The sequence below is a fragment of the Panthera leo genome, chromosome A2 (genome assembly GCF_018350215.1).
Source record: "Panthera leo isolate Ple1 chromosome A2, P.leo_Ple1_pat1.1, whole genome shotgun sequence".
NCBI classification, from domain to species: Eukaryota; Metazoa; Chordata; class Mammalia; order Carnivora; family Felidae; genus Panthera; species Panthera leo.
The window spans coordinates 151,593,177-151,618,521 of NC_056680.1; the positions used below are offsets into that span (position 1 = coordinate 151,593,177).

Below are 25,345 nucleotides of genomic sequence, written 5' to 3' on the forward strand. Positions count from 1 at the left end.
ACCCCTAAGGATGACTGAGCTAACAGCTGGACGGCACTTGGCTAATTTCTGCCTTTCAACAGCTGGCCCAGGACACAAACAACCAGACAGGATTCTACCAGAAAAAATGACTCAACTTTTGCAGGCCAAGTATAGACGGAGAGAAATACCCAACCTAAAAAGTGTTGTACTGTTCTCTCCTGGCCCCTAGACCAATATCCTTGCAGCCTAGCTGTACTGAACCACTACAGGAAATGAGGAAGAAAGAAAGGAATAGACAATTTCTAGGAAGCCCCAGAAAAATCCATGGCCAGAGTATCATGTTTTCTGCTCTGCTCCTTAGAAGAAACCAAACATTCTGAAGTGGTGAGAAGTTCTCAACCAGACCATGTTGGTATTCCAGGTAAAAAGATTCTTCAGAGATTGAAATTGTCCTGCATATTACAGGGCCCCCGGATGCTAAATACTAGTAGGTTCTCACTCCCCAGCATGAGGACAACCAAAAATCTACCATGTATTTCTAAAAACCAAAGAAGGGAACTTCTGATGTAGACCCAGCTGGATGACAAAGAATGTTTATGTTACTTCCGGTTCTTCCGTGGGTCTGTTTTCATGATTCATGGGAAATGCAGCCCTATGTCAAAACGTTCCCTTGATGGCTGTCTGGGTCATTGGATTGTTCTCCCTCCATGGCCTCACTACCCACTAATATCTGAGGGCCCCTTTCCCCATGAATCCTAACACTCTCAACATTTGCAAAGCTCAGTTTTTCTAATAGGCTAAATCTCTAACCTTTGAAGTCTGATCCTTTCCTCACCTTTGTTTAAACAGATTTTTTGCCACCAGCAGCCCGTTTATAAGGGAAAGGGAAAGGGAAAGAAAAACAGCCACTCACAAAGCTGCACACAGAGTCTGTGTGTGGAACGAAGGTGCCACTGGGGCACCTCACAGACTCGTGATGTCTGCAACGTGCAGTAAAATTAGTAAATCGTGCCAGGGCTAATACACCAGTCTCAACAAAGTGGTTTGTTTATGAGGGCTTCTCGCTCACAAAAGAGGTATTTAAAAACTTTACAAGTAACCGTGGGGATGGACTAGGGGAAAAGTAAACATAAAGCACAAGTTTTGCCTTTGCAAGCAGCAGGCACTCTATCAATGACAGGACAGCACCTAACACACAGATAAGTGAAGCAAGCACTGGGAAACACAGCAGGATTGCGACCACTAAGAAGGAATTACTGGGGCACCTGGGTGGCTCAGTTAAGTGTCCGACTTCTGCTCAGGTCATGATCTGAGTGCATGAGTTCGTGAGTTTGAGCCCCATGTGGGGCTCTGTGCTGACAGCTCAGAGCCTGGAGCCTGCTTCGGATTCTGTGCCTCCTTCTCTCTCTGCCCCTCCCCTGCTCGTACTCTGTCTGTCTGTCTCTCTGTCTCAAAAGTAAAAATAAAACATTAAAACAAATTTTTTTTAAATACTAAGAAAGATTTATTGATCAAAGGTGGATAACCCTGACTTGGTATTTATCATCCATCCAAAATGTAAAACAGTCCACATGAGGTTATTTCAATATGCTAAGGTAAGCAGGGATATAAGTAAGTAGATATTTAAAATGTTATTGGAAAAATAAATAAATAAATAAATAAATAAATAAAATGCTATTGTAGAAAGCTGTTTGTGAATACATTAAAATGAGGAAAATACGTATCAAAAAGAAAACACATTACCAAAACTGAATTCCCTTTATTTTTCAATTATGGAGAATTATCTACAAATGCTATAATGTATGGAGAGAGATCTGACAAAATGTTGACAAATTTCTGCTTGGTAACAGATGTGTAACTAGTCACATAGTATAACAGATGCATTTTTTAATTCCTATTTATATTTTCTATGCTGAAAATCTAGGAGTTTATTTTATTTTTTATTTTTTTATTTGAGAAAGAGCACGCACGAGGGGGATGAGGGAGGCAGAAGGAGAGAGAGAGAGAATCCCAAGCAGGCTCCAGGCTCAGTGCAAGAGCCTGACATGGGGCTCATTCCCACGACTCTGGGATCATGACCTGAGGTGAAACCAAGAGTCAGATGTTCAACCAACTGAGCCACCCAGGTGCCCCCAAACCCAAGGGTTTATAATGGGGAGAAAGCATTTGTTTTTTAAAAACAGACTCCATTTAATTGAATCAAGTGAGACCTAGATTAAATAGCCCTCAGGGAACAAATAACAGTGAGGAGAGCTGACTAGAGGACAGCATTTTCTGCCCAGAAGGCAGATTTTCTATATTTCATTCCTGACATATATATATAAAAAAAAAAAAACCCATTGGGAGGCCCGGGCTTAACAGGCTCTGTAGGACAACAATACCCCAACTCACAGCATTGGGTGTTTTCCCCACTGGCACTTTATTTAATTTTTTGAATGTTTATTTTTGAAGGAGAGAGTGAGAGACAAAGCGCTAGTGGGAAGAGGGGCAGAGAGAGAGGGAAATACAGAATCCGAAGCAGGCTCCAGGCTCTGAGCTGTAGCACAGAGCCCAACGTGGGGCTGGAACTCATGAGCCACGAGATCACAACCGGAGCTGAAATGGGACGCTTAACCAACCGAGCCACCCAGGTACCCCTCCCCGCTGGCACTTTAAATGTTAAATGCACAGAAATCTCTTCAATTTTGTCCTCCACAGTGAGGGCAATCAGGCCCCACAACTGGGCCTTTCTCCAACAAGCACAGCTACCTGCAAGTGAACGTGAGGGGTTTGTTTTCAAAAACAGCTTCAAGGGGGTAGTCTGTGTGCAACTGAAATGCAAACGCTGGAAATGAGTTCCTTTTTTCACCACTAGGGTGGGCCCTGGAACGTCTCCCAACCATGGCCCCAACAATAACACCATTATAAATCAGAATTTCAGAATTTCCACCCTGAGCCCACTGTAATTAAGCTCTTATCCTTAGATTGTATTCAGTGGTAGTTTCTGTTCTCTCATGAACTAGGGCCACCAGCCAAAAATACCCAAAGACCTTCGATCCTTGCTCTCCAACCCCATTCCCCCTTCCCAAATTATGGTCTGCTACATGGAGAGAACAGACTAACAATGGCCACTCACTCTCTCTCACCCACCGTGGGTGGCTGAATTCTAAGACGATCCCAAGATTCCTGCTCCCTGGTGTATGCACCCTGTAAGAACACCTTCCCTTGAGTGTGGCCTGTATGACCTGGGAATATGATGGCACTCCTATGAGAGCCAGGCTACGTCATGATGAAAAGCAATTTTGCAGATATAACTAAGGTCCCAATTCAACTGATTTGAAGTTCATCAAAAGAGAGATTATCCTGAATGGGTCTGGCCTAATCAGGGAAGCCCTTTCAAAGAAGTTCTAGAAGTCAGAAAAAGATTCTCCTGCTGGTCTGGGAGAAGCAGGCAGTCAAGAGGCCTGCCCACAGATGCGAGAAACTGAACTTTGCCAACAACCACGTAAGCCCCAAAAGAGATCCCATGCTCAGAGGAAACCGCAGCCCCAATTCACACTGGACTATAGGTTGGTAAGACCCTGAGGGGACGTAGCTAAATCGGGCCCAGACTCCCAACTTAAGGAAACCATATGCAAAACACATGTTGGTGTAAGCCAGTAAGTTGGTAGTAATTTGTTACGTAGCAAAAGAAAACTACTACACCCACTGATTGGCCTTGTGTCTGTCCACTCCGTCACCCATGCTCTTCTTGTACACATTTTTGAAGATGACTGTGTGCAGGAAAAGTGAATCCTAAGGACAAATGTGGGGCCTGGAGAATCTGTGAGCCTTCTAGTCAGCCTCAAACTGAAGAGTGTGGCCTTGCCCCTTACTTGTCCAAAGTGCTCCAGTCCTAGCTCTTGAACCTGATGCTTTGCCTCCTTTTGGAAAGTCAGGCCAAGATGGCGGCTATGACTTCATACCTAGCCTGTCAGACCACAGATCTGGGTTTGGATAAGTCTCTTTTTCCTGGCCAAGATGAAGCTGACTTTTTTCTTTTAGAGAAACTTTTACAAGAAAACCATGAGGAAGAAAGAGAAGGGATTTTTGAAATAAAAGAAGTAGACACATTTACTTAGGACTTATTTCTTGCTCTAAGTTAACTGAAGGCTAGTCACATCCTGGGCTGGCTGGTGTAGCTTCTGGAATATTCATCTCCACAGCTGCTTCCCTCCCTGGCCCTGTCTTAGCAGGAGGTTTACAACTGTGCCAGTTTCCCTCTGGCCCGACTTGCACTTAAGTTGGCACCTTAACCAGCCCTGGGGCCCTTCCACTCTGCAGCACCCCTCCCAGGTTGTCCCCTTCTGGTTTCTGGCTCCATGGATGAACCAGGCACCTCCCCATACGACTTCAACAATTCCTCTCCTAAGCCTCATACTGGGGATCTCACAAGATAACACTTCTGGGTCAATCATCATCTTTAGGTCTCTTTGTTCCTATGTCTCACCCTCTTCTCTGACCTCTTCAGCTTTAACTCAGCTACGACATATTAAGAGTTCATTGTATCAGGCAACTGTGCTGAATTCTGGAGATACAGAAATAATGTCATGCAGCTCAAGGCCCACTAGGACTGCCTAAAACATGCTCAGTAGTCCACGACTGAGCCTGGTACTACATTATGCCAAAACTTGATTCACGGTTAATCTATTTTTCTCGGCTAATGCCTAAGCTTCATCTTGTTAGTAGCCAGAAAAGCAGCACAGTTGTGACCAAACCTTACCTGCAGCTTGTCTCATATAAATATACACTATAAAATTAGAAAAAAACAAATGTAATAGGATTTCAGGGTCTACAAGTGCTACTTATAGATGCCCATGGCCAATAACAGAAGAAAACAGAATACCGAATTGCCTTGGGCCAACATGAATCAGTGGAGGTAAATATTACCTCTAAGAGGGTTCTCTTGACTATTCAAATGTGCGCTGGGCTCAACACAAGAATTCCTTAGCTTGAATTTTCCTATTGAATCCACAGGCATCAATATTAGCATATTATTGAAAAATAACTTCATGAAAATAAGCCGACCACTTACCATCAATGTATTTGTCTTAGAGTGCCAGCTCCTAGAAGGTGTATCAAATGTATTTTGTCTTTGTTTTGTGACCTGCACAACAGGATGAGGAAATGGCCATTCACATGACTTCTAGTGATGATAATGAAAACCAGCATGATCCCTGGAAATTGCCCGTGTCAGCTTTGTTACTCTGTCCCAGGATTACCCATGGCCGTATATGAGTCATCAGAAATGTAGTGGGACATTCACAGAAGAATGGGAAAATTCCTAAACACGTTATACATGAAGGCACCCCTCTATGTAGTTGAGAAATGAGTCAATAGCTCACATCAGGATCCAAAGATCACTGGTTTCAGGGTAATCTCAAAGGCTAAGCCAGCAAAAACAAATGTTTTCTCTCAGGGAGATACCTGCTATCAAAGTTCAGAAAGAAAGAGCCACTTGGACCTGGAGTTTCACATTCAGATTGCTGACCCAATCAGCCCCACCATTGTGAACTTTACGGTGACCCTATGAGAGTACTCGAGCAGTTGGGGTTCCTCTTCTGCTAATGTCATACAGAAGTTAAAACAATAATGCCAGAAACATACACCTGTACTGTATCAGTGTAAACTAGGTCTCAAAACATTTTCTTAAGGACCCACATATTCTCACGTAAGTATAAAATTATCAGAACAAAGGGAATCTCTTTATACGTTCCCCGCCCCCCCACCCCAGCCCTAGTAAAGTTGACTCAAAGGTTGGCTGCTTGGGAATGCTTTATCTAGTTTGGGGATCTTACTGTGCAAGTCACTTCTGTATATTTCACTCTTCCCATCAATGGAATGGGTGCCTGTGTTGCACTAACCTCTTCCCACACCATTTATTTGGTCTGGGTGTGAGATATTAGCAAGCCCCTTCCATCACTTCATTCAAAGCCAACACATACATCAAGCTTGTCAATATCCCCGTCAAGATTAGGGCAAAAAACCTAAGGTAGACTTCATTAATGTTTACTCTGAAACATTTATATTTCTTATACTAGGGGAAAGTAATGTGTTACAGAAGGTTAAAACTAAATAATGATGTGAGCTCAGACATTTACTGATGCAGAAGCCAATGTACGCTGTTTATTTAATAATGGTGCTGTTGAAGGTGGTAATCTCCATCCAGGCAGAGATGCCAGGAAGGAAAGGTCACTGTCAAGATTACTTACTGATCTTCTCTCAGGATCTATTTCCTTGTCAACATAATTCTCATCATCAGAGGAATAATGGGAAACTGGCTAAATGTATTATTTCATTAAAGCTTCACAACAAACATATGAGTTAAGTGGTATCATTATCCCCATTTTACCAATGAAAAAATGCAAGCTCATAGGGGTTCTGCAACTTGGCCAGAGTTGCACAGCTGAGGAAGGGGCAGAGCCAGGAAATCAAAATCAGTTCCTCTGACTGTGAAAACCATATTCTTTCCATCACGCCCCTTGACTCCCCTATGGTGAAAACGTGGGTGGATGTTGTCACGCATTTGGGAGCCGTATGACAGGCACTGTGTTTTCCATTGGGGAGATCTACTCTCACCAGGAAAGAAGTGGTCACAGAAAAGACCAAGACTCACTCTCTGGACCTCTGCTAAGGGTGAAACACTGATAGTCATTTCAAAAAGATAGGTAAGGCCAGGTATGCTTACCATCAACTCACATTTGCCTTTTTTGGGAAAATGAAAGGAACAATTCCATCTCCCTCACTGGGTCATTGTAAAGATCAAATTACATAGGTCACATCAAAGAACTTTGCAAATGGCGACAGCCCTCATAAATGGAAGGTAGAATGATTTCCCTTATCCCCTACTGAGGCTTGGAGGGCTGTTTCCTACCCCAAGCTTCTGAGCTTACTCCCTAGTAGTGCTTTTTCCAGGATTTGGTTTGTTTGGGGTGAGGGGTGAGGAAGGATTATAAAGGCTTCACAAACACCAGAGCAGTGTGTTGGGACCTTCCACAGTGAGTCATTTATGGCTCAGTTATTCATGGCACAGCCAATCAGCACAATAGCATACACAGCCAATCCTCATTCTAGGCAGATTCCCTATTTGTTGACTCACCTGCTTGCCAAAATTTATTTGTAACCCCAAATCCATACTTGTGGTGCTTTCAGTCATTCCCAGATACACTCAGAGTAGCAACATTTTGAGTATCCTCAGTGCACAGTCTCAGCAGGGCTTCAAGCTCTGCCTTCTTGTTCCAGATCTCATACTGTAAGCAAGTGTCCTTTACATGGTCTATTTAGTGGCACATTTTTCACATTTTTGTGCTCTGGGTGAGTGATTTTGCTGTTTAAAATGGCACCCAAGGGTGGGGCTGAGTGCTGGCTAGTGTTTCTAAGCGCAAGAAAGCCGTGAAGTGCCTTATGAAAAAAATGTGTGTTAGGTAAGCTTCGTTGTTCAGGGATGAGTTACAGGGCTGCCAGCATGAGTTCAATGCTAATGAATTTTAAAAATATATTAAATAAGGTGTCTTTTTACAGAAACACACAAAAAACAAGGTTATGTATTAATAGAGAAATGAAAATATTGTGACCAGAGGCTCATAGGAACCTAATCCTATATTTCCCCTAGGAGCAGTGATTTAACACTTGTTGATTCAGTGTTCACAGCAACTTTACAGGACATAACTACCCCCCAAACGAGAAGGGACTATATTTATTCATTAAAATTTGTAAGCACAGAATATAAATTTGAGGAAGTATGGGAAAATGTGTGCTATGCATTTAAAGAGCTACATATTAACTCTCTAAAATCACATATTCTATCAAAATCATGAAAAAGACTGGGAGGGAATATACAAAGTAGATAACAGTGCCTCCAGGTTAGCAGAATTACAGATTTGTTTTTATTTCTCCAACTTCACTAATGCTATCTCCATAGATTAAAAATTAAAATTTAGGGGCACCTGGGTGGCTCAGTCAGCTAAGCATCAGACTTTGGTTCAGGTCATGATCTCACGATTTGTGAATTCAAGCCCCACATTGGGCTCTGTGCTGACAGCGCAGAGCCTGGAGCCTCCTTCACATTCTGTCTTCTTCTCTCTCTCTGCCCCTCCCTCGCTTGCACTCTTGTCTCTCCTCTCTCAAAAATAAATAAACGTTAAAAATTTTTTTTAATTAAAAAAAAATGAAAGTTTAAATGCAAAATGATTCCCACCATTAATATCAGTGAGAAAAGTACAAAAGTCCTTCCTGTCAATTCTATGACTAATCCAACATTGGGCAACACTTGCAAACGTAATTAAAACCATCTGGAGAACTGGTGATGTTAATCTGATTCACTCTTCTGAGAAACTTGAAAATGATCTTCCTAATACAGATAGGACTTACCGTCCAACAACGTTGAAGGTTCTCTTCGTGTTTTGATTTCTATCCCTACCGTATACTCAGCCTCCTGCCCTACTTCCCCATTGCTGATATGACATTGTTCCAAGGCCCTCAGAGTCTCAGTCCTTCACCTCAAATGTCAGTCCATAAAGGCAGGGCCTGTGCCTCCAACCCCATAATCCCCCTATTTTATCATCTTCATGGTATTTCCCATTATCTTCGATTATCTTATTTATTTATCTGTTCCAGCTTTTATTGCCCGACCCCTGCCCCCTCCCTAGAATATATCATCTGTGTGGCTCATTGTTCACAGCCACCTCACCCCACCCCACCCCCACCACACCTAGGAGGGCCAACTGGCAGATAGGAGGAGCTCAATAAATATTTGCTAACTTACTGACTCTTGGGTTTTCTTGATTCCTTTTTCTCCTTTGACCCCAAGCCAGCAGTCATCATTTACCTATCTATCTTATTCCAGGAGTTTGGGAATATGTCAATTACTTAATAAGTCTTTTCAGTAGACATTCCTCTGTGTCCCTTTACCCCATCCCAACTAATTTCCTGAGACACAGCAGGGTCCAGGGTTAGAGATTTAGTTCTCACTCACTGCAGTCAATTTAAAGTGGGATTAGCCCTTCATGGTGTTCTGGTAAAAACGTGCTTATCACTTAGCTGATTCATTGCTACCCAACACAACACATTCCTTCTTCATAACTAAATTACTGCAAAGCCTTCTGACTTCTCTATACACACGCCAGCCTGGCTGAGGTTGAGGGACTGATGGAAGAATAATAGTGTCTCAGACTTGCTGTTGGTTTATGTTAATGTTCTTCTAACAGGGCCAAGGATCCCCAACACGTGACCCTCCTGAAAGGGAGGGGCGAGTGGGGTTGCGGAGGAGAGGAGATTGGGGTTGGTGGTGAGCACCTTGAAATGTGACTATGGAAAAATCATTTTGTCTCTGTTGAAAAATTCTTTTTTCACTTATATGTGTTTTAAGGCTGTAAAGGGGTATACATACTGAGCTATTTGTAACATCATGTCTTAATCAGAAAGCAGCTGTAATATAGAAAAAATGCTTTACCTAATCCTGTTTTCATGTTGGTTTCTAGGCAACTGCCTGACGCCCAGGATGATCCTGGATTTTCACGCAGCCCGGTAACATCACACAGGCATGTAACTTCACCAGGACGGAAAAAGAAGGAGGGGTTTGTGAGCAGCAGCAAACATGGAAGGATAAATGGAACTTTCTTGATGAATCACAGGAAGAAAAAATCCAGTCACTCTTAATGGAAAGAAGATCAAAATCTCAAGAGGCCCCCTGCACGGGCTTCTGTCTGGGATTCTGAAGTTCCAGGAGCATAATCAGAATTCTGCCCTTTGATCTTGGGATACAGGTTTGTATGCGTTCTGCTCACGCACGAGGGATGGCTAAAATGACAACCCAAACTGGGAAATGGTCTGTAGCCTTGAACAACTTCTGGGGACAAAGGTAGAGGATTTCAGTGTTTACTTAATTTGCTTGAATTGTATATCATTTTCTTGAAGAAAAAAAAGAAAAAAGACTAGCAAGCTAATCCCAGGGACCCCATCCACCACTCACAACTGCACCTGCTCTCCAGGTGGGGACAACCAGTAGCACCCAGGGGAAGTAGGAGTGGAACGGGGAGGGGTCACCTCAGAGGTGCCTGTATGCTCCCCGTGCGTGGGGCCTGCAGTGGCCCCACGCTTCAATTTTCAAAAACGCTCAGCCAAAGGAAAAGCAATGCAAAGAAATCATCAGGACACTGCAGGGTGGTGTCACCCACTATACAGTCAGTCATCCTTAAGTCTGAACTACTTAAGGAGCACTTCTATTTAAAAAACAGGTCGTTCTGTGTTGCCCAGTTCCCTAGGTCGGTCACATGTAAAGTTCATCTGGAATGCTGCGCAAAGTGTTAGGGCTGCTCACTGTTTTGTGTAGCAGTGAGAGGAAGCAAAACAGAGAGAGACCGGCAGGGGGGCCGGAGGGAGAGCGACCAACTGCCCCAGTCTGCCCCAGACTTCCCTGATTTTAGCGCTGCAAATCCTGAGTCTTGGAAAACTCTTCAGTCCCAGGCAAACCCGGACCATTGCTCAACCTTCAGAGGGGTAGAAAGAAAACTGCAGACATTGCCTAAGCACAGGCATACTTAGTCATTCAACAACCTGAGTCACAAAGAACCCAGACTCAGGAAACCCTGCTCTGTGTGTCCCTGCTTTAAAACTGCACTGAGCCACCGTCTGCAGGAGATTCTCCACCCTGATAGTCACATGGAGAGCCTGGGTTCTTCTTGGATACCAAATAAACTCTACAGTAACAGCATTCCTCTGACAGCCACTGACAGAGACCCCAGTCCCCCACCTCTTCACCCTACATTCAGAGGTAAATAAAGGAAGGCCATGGTAAACCAGTTACTTTCTTGACCTGTAATTCTTTTTTTTTTTTTTTTACATTTATTTATTTTTGAGAGACAGAGAGAGACAGAGCACAAGTGGGGGAGGGACAGAGAGAGAAGGAGACACAGAATCCAAAGCAGGATGCAGGCTCCCAGCTGACAGCACAGAGCCCGATGCGGGGCTCGAACTCACAAACCGTGAGATCATGACCTGAGCCGAAGTCGGAGGCTCAACCGACTGAGCCACCCAGGCGCCCCTTGACGTGTAATCCTTACCAGATGAGCCTTTTGTAAGTGGTTAGTACATACACAACCACTCCATCATTAGAAACCCTTGCTCACTTTCCATTTTCGTTGAGGAGGAAGCCATCCAACAGGAAAAGCAGGGTTCCAGGGGCGCCTGGGTGACTCAGTCGGTTGAGCATCTGACTTCAGCTCAGGTCGTGATCTCGCAGTTCACGAGTTTGAGCCTGTGTCGGGCTCTGTGCTGACAGTTTGGAGCCTGGAGCCTGCTTCAGATTCTGTGTCTCCCTCTCTCTCTGCCCCTCCCCTGCTCATGTTCCATCTCTCTCTCTCTCTCTCTCAAAAATAAATAAAAACATTAAATAAATAAATAAATAAATAAATAAATAAATAAATAAAAAAGGAGGTGTTCCAGACATTTCCTTTAGGAAGCAAGCAGCAAGATCCTTATGTATAGAAGCAAGTCACATGCTAGTTTGCTAAGAGCCACAGGACAAGTGTGACAGTGGCAATTTTAGGATTCCTTCCTCCGGACTGTCACCTCAAGCCAACATGAACATCAGGGTCCAAAATTCTTACAGAACCTAAAAATATGTGAGAGCACCTGGGTACTTTCTCTTATAATTTGTGATTAAAATTTTGTTCTAATTAGGAAATCATTTGAAAAAGAAAAGAGAGAAATCCAGAAAATAATGTAGGAGACACCCCTGAAACCCAGACTTTTAAAATGTAAATGTGCGATGTCAGACTCCGATTTTCAGAAAACGAACTGGGGACACCTGGGTGGGTCGATTGAGCATCCAACTCTTTTTTCTTTTTTAAGAAAAAGAGTTATTTATTTTGAGAAAGAGAGAGAGAGAGCACAAACAAGGGAGGGGCAGAGAGAGAGGGAGAGAGAGAATCTGAAGCAGGCTCCACACTGTCAGCACAGAGCCTGATGTGGGGTTCGAACTCACAAACAGTGAGGTCATGACCTGAGCCAAAGGCAAGAGTTGGACCCTTAATCGACTGAGACACCCAGGTGCCCCAGCGCACCCAAACCTTGATTTCAGCTTAGGTCATGATTCTAGGGTTGTGGGATCAAACCCTGCATCAGGCTCTATGCTGAGCATAGAGCCTGCTTAAGATTCTCTCTCTCTCCTTCCCTCTCTCTCTCTCTCTCTCTCCCTCTCCCCCTCTTGTGTGCGCTCTCTCTCTCTAGAAGAAAAAAAAGAACTGAAATGTTACAGACAAAACTCAAAGAGACACATACCACAAGGAAATGACAATTGAAGCTCAGACAGATGAAACCATTTCTCAAAGCCCCACAGGGAGCTTCTATGAGACCGCTCGAGTCTTAGTCTTTCTTATTCCAAGTAAAATTTATCTTCTCTCATTGGGTACCTTTCAGTCTGCTGAAAATCATTCTTAATCCGGTGCTTCAAAAACACACTAACTCAAGCACTTGATTCCAGGACTCAGATTTTGCTGTCACCAAGTGCTGGTAGATGCCACATGTTTGGAGAACAGTGAATTCTCCCCAGGAATGTAAAACTTCAAGTCAGGAAAAAAAATTTTTTTTTTTAATTAAAAAAACCTAAAAAGGCCTTAAAATCATTTAGAAATAGTTGCTTCCTCCTTGGAAGTAAGTGGAAATGAAATAAAAAAGCAGTAATTGTGTGACGTGAAGAAGATATAACTAGAAGCACACAATTTTGATATAATTGAACACTTTCAATTGTAAAACATCAAATCAAAACTAGGTTCCCCCATATTCACAAAAGCTCTCCAGCCTGTCTCAGCCCCTTTCCGACTGTCATTTCACTCTGTGCTTGCCATCTTTGGGGCCTGACAATCCATTAGCATGCCATGCTGAGTAGTTTTCGAGAAGCCAGAGCCCAGAAATGCCATACTGAAACAGCACCAAATAACAATGACCAAAGTTATTTTAATTTGTATTTCACCGTCCAGGTTCTAAATGTTATGATCAGTACATACAGCACAATGCTTCGCCTGACCGTTCAAGCAGGTGAAACACGACCCGGGGCTAGATGAACCTAGTCACCCTTTTCTAGGAAAAGGGATCTGCCACTTGCAGGAAAAGTGGCAAAATTCAATTAACCAAGCTGTTGAAGAGCTGCTTTTAGAGAAGAACCGGTTTCATTTTGTAAAATAGAGGCCTTTCTAAAACCAGCTGTGTGTGAATTTCATCCAATTTCCCCCTGATGGGCATTAAAATTCTCAGAATGTTTGTCTTCCCTTTCTCCCTGCCTGTGCACTCACAGGGCCCCTGCTCTGATCCAGCCAAACACAAGGACATAGATTTCCCCAAACATGCAAGGACCGTTACTCCTCCCTGCCTTTGCGCACCAGGTGCGGCAGCCAGAATTCCACCTCCCGCCCCCCCCTTCCCGACACATAACCCAGCCTCTTCCTACTCACCCAGGGAGTCAGGTCGCTGTGCACCCAATGTGCACCCAGAGCCCTTATGTGTGCTCCTTCTACTGAATTTATCACTTACTCTGTGCATTTTTTTACACCTATCTCCTGCTCTTCAAGGAAGTTACCCCAGGATCTAACCCAGTGCCTCATCATGGCAGAAGCCAAATAAATGTTTGATAAATTGATGAAAGCCACAGCCCTTTGCTTTCTCTGCCCTTCTGCACCACATCCTGACTGTCACTCTACAGTCAACCACTCTACAGTCACCCTTCCCACCAAAATTTCAGTTCAGCCCTGACTACCTCCTGCCAGGCAGGTAAACAACCAGGCCATTCCCTCAACTAATCAAGAAGCCTTAAACTCAAGAGAAGACAGTTCATTTTTCTTTATTTTTAGAAAGTGAAGAATATGCTGATAACCTAAAGAATTCCTATTCCCTCCGTTCAGTTTACCTGCTTCCTGAGTTCTCCTGAACATGCCTGGAGAAAGACGGCTGGGTATAAAAGAAGAATGGCAAATGCAATGACCTTTACCTCTTTCCCTTGTCAAGGTAATAACTGATTCACAAGTAAAAACATTTCAGATGAGCTCTTACTAATTTTTGCTCTAATATAGGGTAGAATAATGATCATCATACAGCATCTCCTCGTGGAAGGTGAAAGCATCATGTCTGGCATGCTCTGCAGCAGGCCTGACCCACTGACATCTTAAGGAGCTATAAACCGAACCAATCACTTCCCAGTTTTCTCCTAAATACAGGTCATCACTGTGCCAAACTTCCAAGGTCACTGAGAAGCAGGCAGCTCCTGGGCCCTTCTTTCTTCCTTGATTGTGCAATTCCCTGGAGTCAGTGGCAATATAGTTGAGTTTAGAATTTATAGACCAGAAGACAATTCAGAAAATTTACGTTACCCAAGGCATACAGGCCAAGGCTATGACTAACAGACTTTATAGTCTAAAACAAGTTAGAAGAACATTCATATTTTTAAAACAAAGATCCCATTAAGTTTCGGATTTAGAGACAAACCACTAAGATCTCTGGGGTCTGTGGAAGATGATTAGAATTTCTACTCCCTCAAAATAATCAGAAAATAAATCTTTAGCTACTTAAAACAAACCTAGCCACTTGAGATCATCTGATGGATTAAAAAGAGTTCAAAACAACTTTATTTAAGGAACTACCTTATTTGCCTAGCTTTTGCTACAATGCAATGTCTAAATGCTCCAAGAGATCCAGCCAATTAAGTGGGGAGGCTCTTGCTCCTTTTCGCATGTCAGACCTTCTGCAACAGAGGACAATGAAGAAACTGCTCTTGAGCCAGGGCCCCTTGAGCAGCGTCCAGCCAGGTCATCCAGCTGACCTGTCCCTACTCTGCCTGCCCACTGCCTAGATCTGGGTGAGGGGATCTGGTCAGGGAGGAAATCCAAGGAAGGGCCTATGGGGCCAGGGTCAATCTCAGGTGCCAGCACTTTACAAACCTGAGCTCTGGCCAAAATAGAAGGGAAGTGATAACGTAAGCATCTCTTTTCAGTCTTGAAAATATCAAATGACAAAAACAAAACAAAAAAAGGATGCAAATTTTTTTTTTTTTTTTAATTTTTTTTTTAACGTTTTATTTATTTTTGAGACAGAGAGAGACAGAGCATGAACGGGGGAGGGGCAGAGAGAGAGGGAGACACAGAATCGGAAGCAGGCTCCAGGCTCTGAGCCACCAGCCCAGAGCCCGATGCGGGGCTCGAACCCACAGACCGTGAGATCATGACCTGAGCTGAAGTCGGACGCTTAACCGACTGAGCCACCCAGGCGCCCCAGGATGCAAATTAAAGCAGAAGAGAAAGAATCTGTTGACTCCAAGGAACCAGAACTGTCAATGAGGATCATAGAGCATAGAGTCCTCATCTGGGAGGGTTGCAAAAATGTTTTCCATATTGTGTGGTTCCTCTCATTAAGAGGTGGTCTCTGTTTCTCTGCTCATTGATTCTGGAATGGCCTTTTTAAAAAAATGTTTTATTTATTTTTGAGAGAGAGAGAGTGGGATGGGGGGAGGGACGGGGTGGGGGGTGGGGAAAAGAGGAGCTGAAGCAGGCTTTGCACTGACAGCAGCGAGCCCAATGCAGGGCTTGGATGCACAAACCACGAGATCATACCTGAACCAAAGTCGGACACGCAACAGACTGAGCCACCCAGGTGCCCCTGTAATGACGTTTTGAGTCGTTTTGGCCAATAGATTGTGGTGGAAGTGACACTGTCCAAGTTCTGAAGCTGGGCACAACTTGCCCTAAGAGTGTCTGACCCTCCCAATCTACCTCATGTAAATGGGCTGCCATGTGAATACACCAGGGCTGGCCTGTTGGAGGATGAGAGAACCAAGACCCCATATCCCCACCATTCCCTTCCTCTTTCGCTCTAACTGATCTCCAGCCACCCTCAGAAGCAGCTAGCTGACCAGCAACAGACCACAGATTCATGAGTGAGCCCAGCTGAGATCATCAGAGGAACAACCTACATGAGCCAAGTCTAAATTGTTGGTCCACAGAACCCTGAGCTAAATAAATGGGTGTATGCTTGAAGTCACTAATATGTAATTCAGCAAAAACTCATACACCATTCCCAAAAACTTTCTGAAAGAGATACTCACGTGTTCAAATGGCATTCAACTCCTTGAAGATGAGAAACCAGACCAATGATTTCCCAAATATTCCACAAATGAGGTGAGTGTAAATCATGGTGTAAAATAAAAGTTTCAAGACCAAATAAAACTATCCTAGATAAACTTCATCCTTTACCACTCCACGAGGGAAGTGAGAACCGTATTTAGAAAATTTAAAGTAACTTTATTACTGGGCTTACCAATGCAGCAGAAAATGGGATGATAAAATACCTCAGTAACTCACTTCCATTCCCTTGCCCTTCTCAAAAGTCAACCCGTCCGTGTTCCAGGTCCTAATTTTCATAATTCCCATTACTTTGAATCCCCATTGTAGTCCTCTAACAAAACAACACAACAGCAGTAACTTCTGCTTATACGTGAATGGTCACAACCACCCCATTAGGAGAGTATGGTTAGACCCATTTTATAGAGCAGTAAACCAAGGCTCAGAGAAGTTAAGTAACTTGCCACGGTCACAGGGTGTGACTGGGCTGGAGCTAGGATTTAAGCTACCAGCTGTGTGATTTCACAGCTCATGAATTTTCCATTATGTAACACAAGCTCTATGAAATAGTAAGTGCTGAGCTCATAACGTAGACATCTCATGACAATGCAGGCTTAAAACAGAGTGACTATAAATAAATGCAAAAATAAAAATATTTATATATAGACACACACACACACACACACACACACACACACACATAGGGGGAGAGAGAGAAAAAGGCGTAGCTGTGACATGCAATACTGCCAAACTTTATGGACTTTGACCAAAGCCTTTCTGCGACTTACAGAGAGATAGAAAGCAGCAAAAATATAAGATCATTAGAATTAGCTTATTATCCAATTACCTAATAAAAGACATCACTGGACCAATTATCTCTGAACCCAAAGCATACACCTGTGAAGACATCAGGAAGGGGAACCATCTGAAATTCACAGGAACACAACCGGCTAAGTGTGCATATTTGTGAGCAGTTTTGCCATAACACAACCACTACTAAAGTCAAACATGGGTTTTATTTAAACTAACAAAGAAATATAATCTTATTCATCAATTATTTTGAACTTAAAAGTAAACTATTATTTGACTTTTATTTAAAGGAGAAAAGTAGCCTTAAAAAGTAAACCTGTTTCTGTAAGAAACTTACATTTTCTTTTTTATTTTTAATGTTTATTCATTTTTGAGAGAAAGAGAAAGAGCGTGAGCAGGAGAGGGGCAGCGAGAGAGGGAGTCACAGAATCTGAAGCAGACTCCAGGCTCTGAGCTGCTTAACCATTTGAGCCACCCAGGCACCCCGAAACTTACATTTTCAAATGTAAGCTTTATGCTCTTCATGAAATTCATTTCCTTCTTCCAAATTATTTATAAACCAGAACAGAGAGAAGAGAATTTAAAAATTTCAACTGCCCTTAATTGTCTTGATTTAAATTAATCTGCCCAGTGTCCCTGAGATCTGGCCAGCATATAATTATGGGGGGAAGTACGTTAAGTCCGGTGAATCAAAACTGGGGAAAGGGGGCGCCTGGGTGGCGCAGTCGGTTAAGCGTCCGACTTCAGCCAGGTCACGATCTCGCGGTCCGTGAGTTTGAGCCCCGCGTCAGGCTCTGGGCTGATGGCTCGGAGCCTGGAGCCTGTTTCCGATTCTGTGTCTCCCTCTCTCTCTGCCCCTCCCCCGTTCATGCTCTGTCTCTCTCTGTCCCAAAAATAAATTAAAGAAAAAAGTTGAAAAAAAAATTAAAAAAAAAAAAACTGGGGAAAGAACGCCACCATTTTTTGGTCAAAGCAAAGCGGAGTCGGATTCTGTCTGATTGGGTCAGTTGTCACTCCCTACATCCAAGGGTCCTAGAGTTGGGGGTCTCTCGGCCTTTTCCGACTTTGCCCTCTCTGGAAGAGGTCCTTCCTTTCCACCTTTGTGGTACCAGGACATCCAGATACTTCTGTGAACCCGGCTGCTAGGCCTCAACTGTGGCTGTGGTGTTTCAGTCACTCCTTCCCCTCCCCATTTCTACACCAGGGGTCTAGACTTTTTCTCTAGTAAGTTGGTCCCTGGAGAAGGAAAGCTTTTTCTTATCTTGCCCAGGGGCACACCTCAGAGATTTTGGATTGTCACCTTGATTGTTATCTCTACCTGATGTCCCTGGAAATTCTCAGGCTCCTCCTTCACCATTTCCTGAAAGATCCCCCAGGGCTGACCCGCCAGCACAATGTCCAGATCTCTGTTGCTTGATCTTAGGATGACACCCTCCTGAGGCCCCCAAGGCCAGCTGCCTATCCCCCGAGGCCAAACTCCCTTACTTTTCTGGGCACATTCCTATGGACTCCAACTGCTCCCTGCCCCCCCCCCCCCCCCCCCCCCCGCGCGCCCAACACCGTGTCTCCCTGAACCTGTCTCCAGCCCTCCATTTCTCCTTCCCGTTAACCCCACTCATCACCACCTCCCCCTTCTGCTTCCCCATGTGCCATCCCGCTGAAAGTCAGGGCCAAAGTCAGGAGACTCTTGTTCTCCAGGGGGAAGCTGCAATATGTTCGCATCGAAAGGGGCATTGGAGGCTTTTAAATGTAAAACCTGGCTCAATGCAGGGACACTGCCCGTCCAGCACTTCTGAAGATAAAGACCTTATGGTGCAGCACACAGCACTGCTAGGCAGCTTAAGTGCTAGGCTGCCATACGCGGGAACTAAAAGCTGCCTCCTCCGGAACTTGGATGGTTATGGTCTGGACTTTGGAACTTATTTGAAGACTGTCATAAAGGACTCTTGAGCATTGAGTCTCTGATCGTGTCACTCACTTGGATGAATAGCAGGTTCCGGGCTCTCCTTTGTCTGCTTTCCAGCCTGCATCTTCTTCCAGCATCAATTCCCCCCTGCTTCCCCTTGCTCACTCTGCTCCGGGCACCCCTGGCCTCCTCAAGGCTGCCCCAGACCCAACACACACCTTGGGGAAACACTTTCCCCACTTTCCCTGGGTTGAGCGCTCCTTCACCCTCACTGCCTTCGGTCTCAAATGCTGCAAATATCAGAGGGGCCTTCCCTGACCACTCCAGGTAAATGAGCCACCCCACCTGTTTTCTTCCCCATAACACCATCACCTCCTGAGAAATTCCAGATGTGGTTGCCTCCTACCTCCCTCACTAGCACGGCAGCCCCCTGAGGGCGGGGCCCTTGTCTGCTTGATTCCCTGCAGCATTCCCTCCCCCCCAACCCAGAATGCAATACCTGACACAGAGTAAGTGCTCCTGACGCAGAGTAAGTGCTCCGTGAATATTCATTCGATAATGGATTCCCACCCTTCCATACTCCCAAGTGCCATCACACACGCTGGCCTGCATGTCCCACTCGCGGGGTGATTTTGGACTTGGATTCTGACAGCTTTGAGTCCCTTGGATCTTGAGCCCTCCATCTCCCCTTCCTTCCTTCCTTCCTTCCCTCCTCTCTGTCCCTTCTTTTCCTCCCCTTCCTGGTCCAGAACCTTCTACCGCAACAAAAGCCTGGATAAGCACATGGCCTATGTCATCTTCTGATTTGCTGATAAGAACGGTGAACAGATAAACTACGACTCCTCTCTCCTTTGATTTTAAGCCAGAATCTACATTCTGTTGACTGCCTCTTAGCAAAGCATGCTGTGGCCAGGCCAGCGCTGCTCTCTTCCTATTCACAAAGGAGCTGTGTCATAATCAGCCACAGATGTTGCCCAGAAATTAATGTCAAGCTTTTCACTTTTCAAAAATCTATACTTTTCAAAAATCTACACTTCTCTCTAGTTTTCCTGTGACAATGCTTCATTTTGGTAATCTTTCTACTGGTTTCTAACAATCCACGAGACGTTTATACTTGTTCTCCAATTAACACCAATCCTTCTATCTTCTGGATACATTGTTTCATTGTTCATATATTTTCATAGGTTGGATTTAAATATTCTTCTAACTTCATCAGCTAAATTTATAGTAGACTCCTTGGTCGTAGAGCTCACCTAATTTTTTCCCTGGATCCTTTGGAATCCTCCTCTCTAAATTTCTGACCCAGGGGTCCTTATGTGCAGGTGTTACTAGGTTTGTTTTATAACCTTAAAATAGAAATGGCCATTCCCCTCTTAGTTCTGGTGGGTAGTTTTTTTGTTTGTTTGTTTTATTTTGTTCTTTTAGCCTATTCTGCTCTGTAGAAGAAAGAAAGAAAAAAATAAATATGAACAAAGGACGGCAGCACCTAAGTTAAGAATTTATCACAATCTGCTTTCAGCTGAAACAAATCCCTAGAAAGTCTAAATGTCCCCTGATTCCCTTTAAGTTTACCATGTTAAAGAAACCCCTCACTTAATCTCCCGGCCAGTCTGTATACCCGGACTCCCAAGGCACTTGTCACAACCAAGTCCATCCTGTATTTTGACAGGGGCACATTTTTCTCAGGTGTTTATTCTTCCCATGCACTTGGAGCAGACATGGGAGCACCTGAGGCTATGGACTCAACAAATACAAGAATTCTAAGACATCCAGAAAAACCAGATCATTCGAGTAGAGGGGGAAGAGGGGGGCAGCTGAGATATGCAAACCAGTCAGACTCTGAATTGTCTGCATAAACTGACTGCTTCCAAATTCTTCTTCTTTTTTTTTTTTTATAATGTTTATTATTGAGAGGGAGGGAGAGAGACAGAGCATGAGCAGGGGAGGGGCAGATAGAGGGGGAGACACAGAACCTGAAGCAGGCTCCAGGCTCTGAGCTGTCAGTACAGAGTCCAACGCAGGGGTCGAACTCAAGAACCACAAGATCATGACCTGACAGCCAAAGTCAGATGCTTAACTGACTGAGCCACCCAGGTGCCCTGACTGCTTCCAGATTTTTCCAATGCTATGCTTTCTTTCAGATTATAGAGATTCAGAAACCAGTAGTGAGTAAAATCCAGTTCTGCTACAGAGATTATCCAACAGGGGAAAAGAGATAGGTGAGCTGACTGCCTATGTAAAGACACTGGAAATGCAACTGTCTCCAAAACCAGAGTCAGGTCAGGGGACGCTGCTGTGGACGGTGCCCCCCAATAGGTCCGACCATTGCTGACTCCCCCAAGCACACCCTCTGCAGATAACTCGCCATTTCCCTGTAAATCGAAGTTTCTCGTTCTCCTCCTCCTCTCTCAACACACATCATACACACAGAGCACACAGATACATTTACATTCATTATAGGTGAACAATAGCCATAAAAGACAGAGAAACGTTGAATTCTGCTAGTATAAGCATTTGGGTTTTTTCCTGTAGAATAATTAAACAAAATCAATGACAGAAGCTACTTGATTCTGAGGTTTTAGACTCCACCCATGAAATATTAGACTATTATTCATATTAAAATATTCAGAGAGGGGTGCCTAGGTGGCTCAGTCAGTTAAGCATCTGACTCTGGCTCAGGTCATGATCTCGCGGTTCACGAGTTCAAGCCCCGAGTCGGGCTCTGTGCTGATGGCTCAGAGCCTGGAGTCTGCTTCGGATTCTGTGTCTCCTTCTCTCTCTGCCCCTCCCCTGCTCACTCGCTCACTCATTGTCTCTCTCAAAAATAAATAAACATTAAAAAAATTTTTTTTTAATATTAAGAGAGCCCACAAGTGATTAGGCCAATCTGACTGGTTCTTTCAGAATTATTTCCTCAGGCCACTTTACAAAGAATCATGCTCTCAGAGAGCACTGACTAAACTATCTTTAGAGAAGGAACATGGCCTGTGCCAGGAGCAAAGAGCCCAGAACAGGAAGCCCAGGGTCCCATCCGAAGGATGCACCTGCCTGCAGAGTTTTGGCCCAGGTCACAAGCTCTCTTCTGTGGTAAAGTGAAGGAACCAGAATGACCTCTCAAGTCTCACCCCACCTCACCCTGTCTGATTCTACATCTGAAGAGGAACAAAATAAAGTGCTGTTATCTATGCCAAAAGCAGCAACTGGGAGATAGGTCCACCGAATCTAGCCGTCTAGCCCAGGGCAGGAATTCTGCACTTAGTTCCTTCGGGTCACTGTAACAAAATACTGCAGGCTGGCCGGCTTAGAAACAACAGAAATTTATTTCTCGCATTCCAGAGGCTAAGAAGTCCAAGATCAGGGAGCCAGCAGATTCAGTGCCTGGTGAGAGCCCCCTTCCTCAGAGACTGCAACTCCTCACCGTGTCCTTATGAGGCAGAAGGGGCTAGGGCTCTCTCTGGGGTCTCTTACAGGTGCTAAATCGTATTCACCTCCCAAAGGCCCCACCTCCAAACACCACATTGGGGGTTGGGATTCTCACATGCGAATTTTGGGCAGACGTAAACATTCAGTCCACTGCAAGCATGTATCAGAATCACCTGGTGGGTCGATTAAGACCCAGATGCCAGGGGCTCACCCCTGGAGTTTCTAATTCAGGAGGTCTGGGGTGGGGCCCAGAAATATGCATTTCTAACCAGTTGTCAGATGTTGTTGCTGTCCGTGGAGCAGATGTGGAGAACCACTGCTCTCCAGGGAAGGGACGTGACATTCACTGATGGGATTGGGGACTTTGGGAGCTAGGGGGTGGGAAGGGTGCCAGCCAACCAAGGCAAAGAAGCCAAAGATACAGACCACAGAAAGGGATAGCCATGAAATTCTTCCAGAAAGTGAAAACATAGGGCTAACTGCATCTTCTTAAGTTATATCCTAATGCATATTACCTAAAACTTGGAAAATACATGTTACTTTCATTGTAGATCTTGTTTAAATACTTTTTAAAAAACACAGAAAACCATGTCCTATTAAGCTTAGCTTGTAATGTAATGCTCTTCCAGAAAATAGGTAAAAACAAAAGCAAATTTAGTCAACAAAGAACTGGAAATAATATTGACCTGTCAGCACAGAGCCTGACATGGGGCTCGAACTCCCGAACCGTGAGATCACGACCCAAGCTGAAGTCGGACACTTAACCAACAGAGCCACCCAGGTGCCCTGAGAATGTCTCACATCTAACTGCAGAAAGTGCAATGTGGAGATTTCACAAAGAGCCAGCAATAATGCATTTCGCCTCAGTTTCATGCCTCTAGAGTGAAAAATAATAAAAATTAGGAAATTAAAAAAAAACCCAATTGGACACAAAAGGGAAGAACCTGTGTAATATGAGAGTCAATTAGAGTTTGCCTGCAAAAGGTTTTTATTAACAAGCTACAAGAAATGTGGTCCTGGATCAGTTTCCTGCTTCCAGATCCTACATGTGAGTAGCACTCTCCTTGAAGCAATGCCCCTCCCAACATCCAGACTCTAAGTGTCTGGGAACGGGGGCATGCAAAGAGGGTACTATGGACTGAATACCTGAATCCCCCTAAAATTCGTATGTTGAAGCCCCAACTCACAGTGGGATGGTATTCGGAGGTGGGGCCTTTGGGAAGCAATTGGGTTAAGATGAGGTCGAGAGGGTGTAGTTCCCCTGATGGGATTAGTGCCCTGATAAGGAGACCAGAGAGCTGCTCACTGGTACTTGCTTGTAAGCAGGCTCTCTCTCCCTCTCGATCTCTCTTTCCCTCCCTCTCTTCCTCTGTCCTCTTTGATCTTTCTCTCTCTCTGCCTCTTTCTTTCCCTTTCTCCCCCGGCATCCCCCACCCTTTCTCTCTCCCTCCCTCTCTCTCTTTGTCTGCCCTCCCCTCCTCCCAGCCCAAATGAGAGAAATGAGTTTCTGTTCAAGCCATCCAATCTATGTCTTTTGTTATGGCAAATCAGCTAAGTCAGAAGGGAATGAATGTAGGTCATCCCAGCAATTTGGGGCTCTGAACTCGTAATCAAGGAAGCTTCATATACCTAGTGACAATTTATCTAACTTCAGGCCAAAGGCCAGGAAAAGAGTCTCTTCAATATAATAATGCCATCACGCCCACAGCAAATCTCAGACAGAATAGACGCCAGACTTGGTTTGGGTCCCGGTTCTCCTCCCAGAGTGGCTGCACTTCCTGCCCCTGGCTTTTCCCTAATGCTATTCTCAAACAGGTGCTGTCCCACAGGTGCTGCCCCGCAAGGCTCAGCACCAAGTCACCCCGCTATTCGCTTGAACCTGATGGGGCAGTTTGGCTCCGGCATTCGGATTCTCTCCCAGATCCCCAATGCCATGGCTTCCAACCAGAGTTTGGCTTCTGATCACCATTCCCTGCCTGCCAGTTCCCAGCAACAGGAGACCTGCCCGAACTCCTTTCCAAAGGACCTTCATCCACTGACAGATCAGCCCCACGCTGGCCACCTGCACGAACTTACAGCCACCGCCTACCTGCAATTCCCTTCACTGCAGACCTCCACCCATTTGTGGCAACACCATGTAAACACCTAACAGCTACTGTGCTCTCTCTCTGCCTCTCAAAAATAAATAAATGTAAAAATAAATAAATAAATAAATAAAGTTAAATAATTCAACTATACTCAAATATAAACAAACCAACAAACACAAAAGTTAAATAATCTTACCAAAATCATACAGCCAGTCAGTATCTTAACCTGCGTGCTTGGCTTCAAAGTCATAGTCTTCCTATTATGCCCTAGTGCCATTTTCACTCTATCCTGGCGCACCCCGTCCCTTCCCTAGGTTCCAGGGCTGATACCTTCCTGGACTAGAGCTGGCCACTCTTACATCCATCCATCCTCTTAGCCTTATGCAGTGCCACCCCGGCCTCCAGCAACAGGGTCCACAGCTAGGTCAGCACCCCGCCCCCATACACCTCCTTAACCCCATCGCCTGATCGCTGTCTCAACCTGTTAATTGAATCCAGTTTGGCAGCTCCCCCCGCCACACCACCAATTTCCAGGCTGAAGCACAGAATCACTACAGTGTGTAAGAACGAGTCTTGTACGGGGAGGAGAAGGAGAGGAGGGAGAAAGGAGAGGAAGGGAAAAAAAAATGAGGAAGGAAAAAGAGAAAGGAAGGAGAAGAAAGAACTTAAGAAATAGAGTTGAAGAGAGAGAAGGAGGAAGAACGAAGACGTGGTGCCCAGTAGGACAACACGTGTCAAGTAAGGACATGCGTGTGTGTGGCTGCTTCGTCAGGAGGGACAGAAACTCTGGAACTGTAGCACAAGCCCTGGGCTTCCGAGTTGGGCCAAAGCAAACTGTTCCTAGTATGAGAATTACAAATCGTAAAAGCCATGTTTGCCCTTTCATCAGACACTGGATAAGAAAAGAATCCAGCCATAAAAGGCATTTGGGGCACAACCAGGGCGATTTGAGCATGGGTATATTAGAAAAGAGCAGGGCACTGACTTTCAATTGTTTTTTGAGTCCCTATGAAGTTGTTCAGGAGTGTGTCTTTGTT

General features: G+C 44.6%; 1 protein-coding gene across 4 annotated transcripts in view; it reads right to left on the bottom strand.

Annotated features, from left to right (window-relative positions):
* Positions 1–25,345, bottom strand: part of CREB3L2 (cAMP responsive element binding protein 3 like 2) — a 228,908-nt gene that overhangs the window by 64,919 nt on the left and 138,644 nt on the right. The window contains exon 1 of one of the 4 annotated variants that reach the window (XM_042925849.1): positions 9,431–9,495. The exons of the other annotated variants lie outside the window; for them this stretch is intronic. The gene's annotated coding sequence lies outside the window, so the exon portion shown is untranslated. Of the gene's footprint in view, positions 1–9,430; positions 9,496–25,345 lie in introns of those variants that run through there. 4 annotated transcript variants of the gene reach the window in all.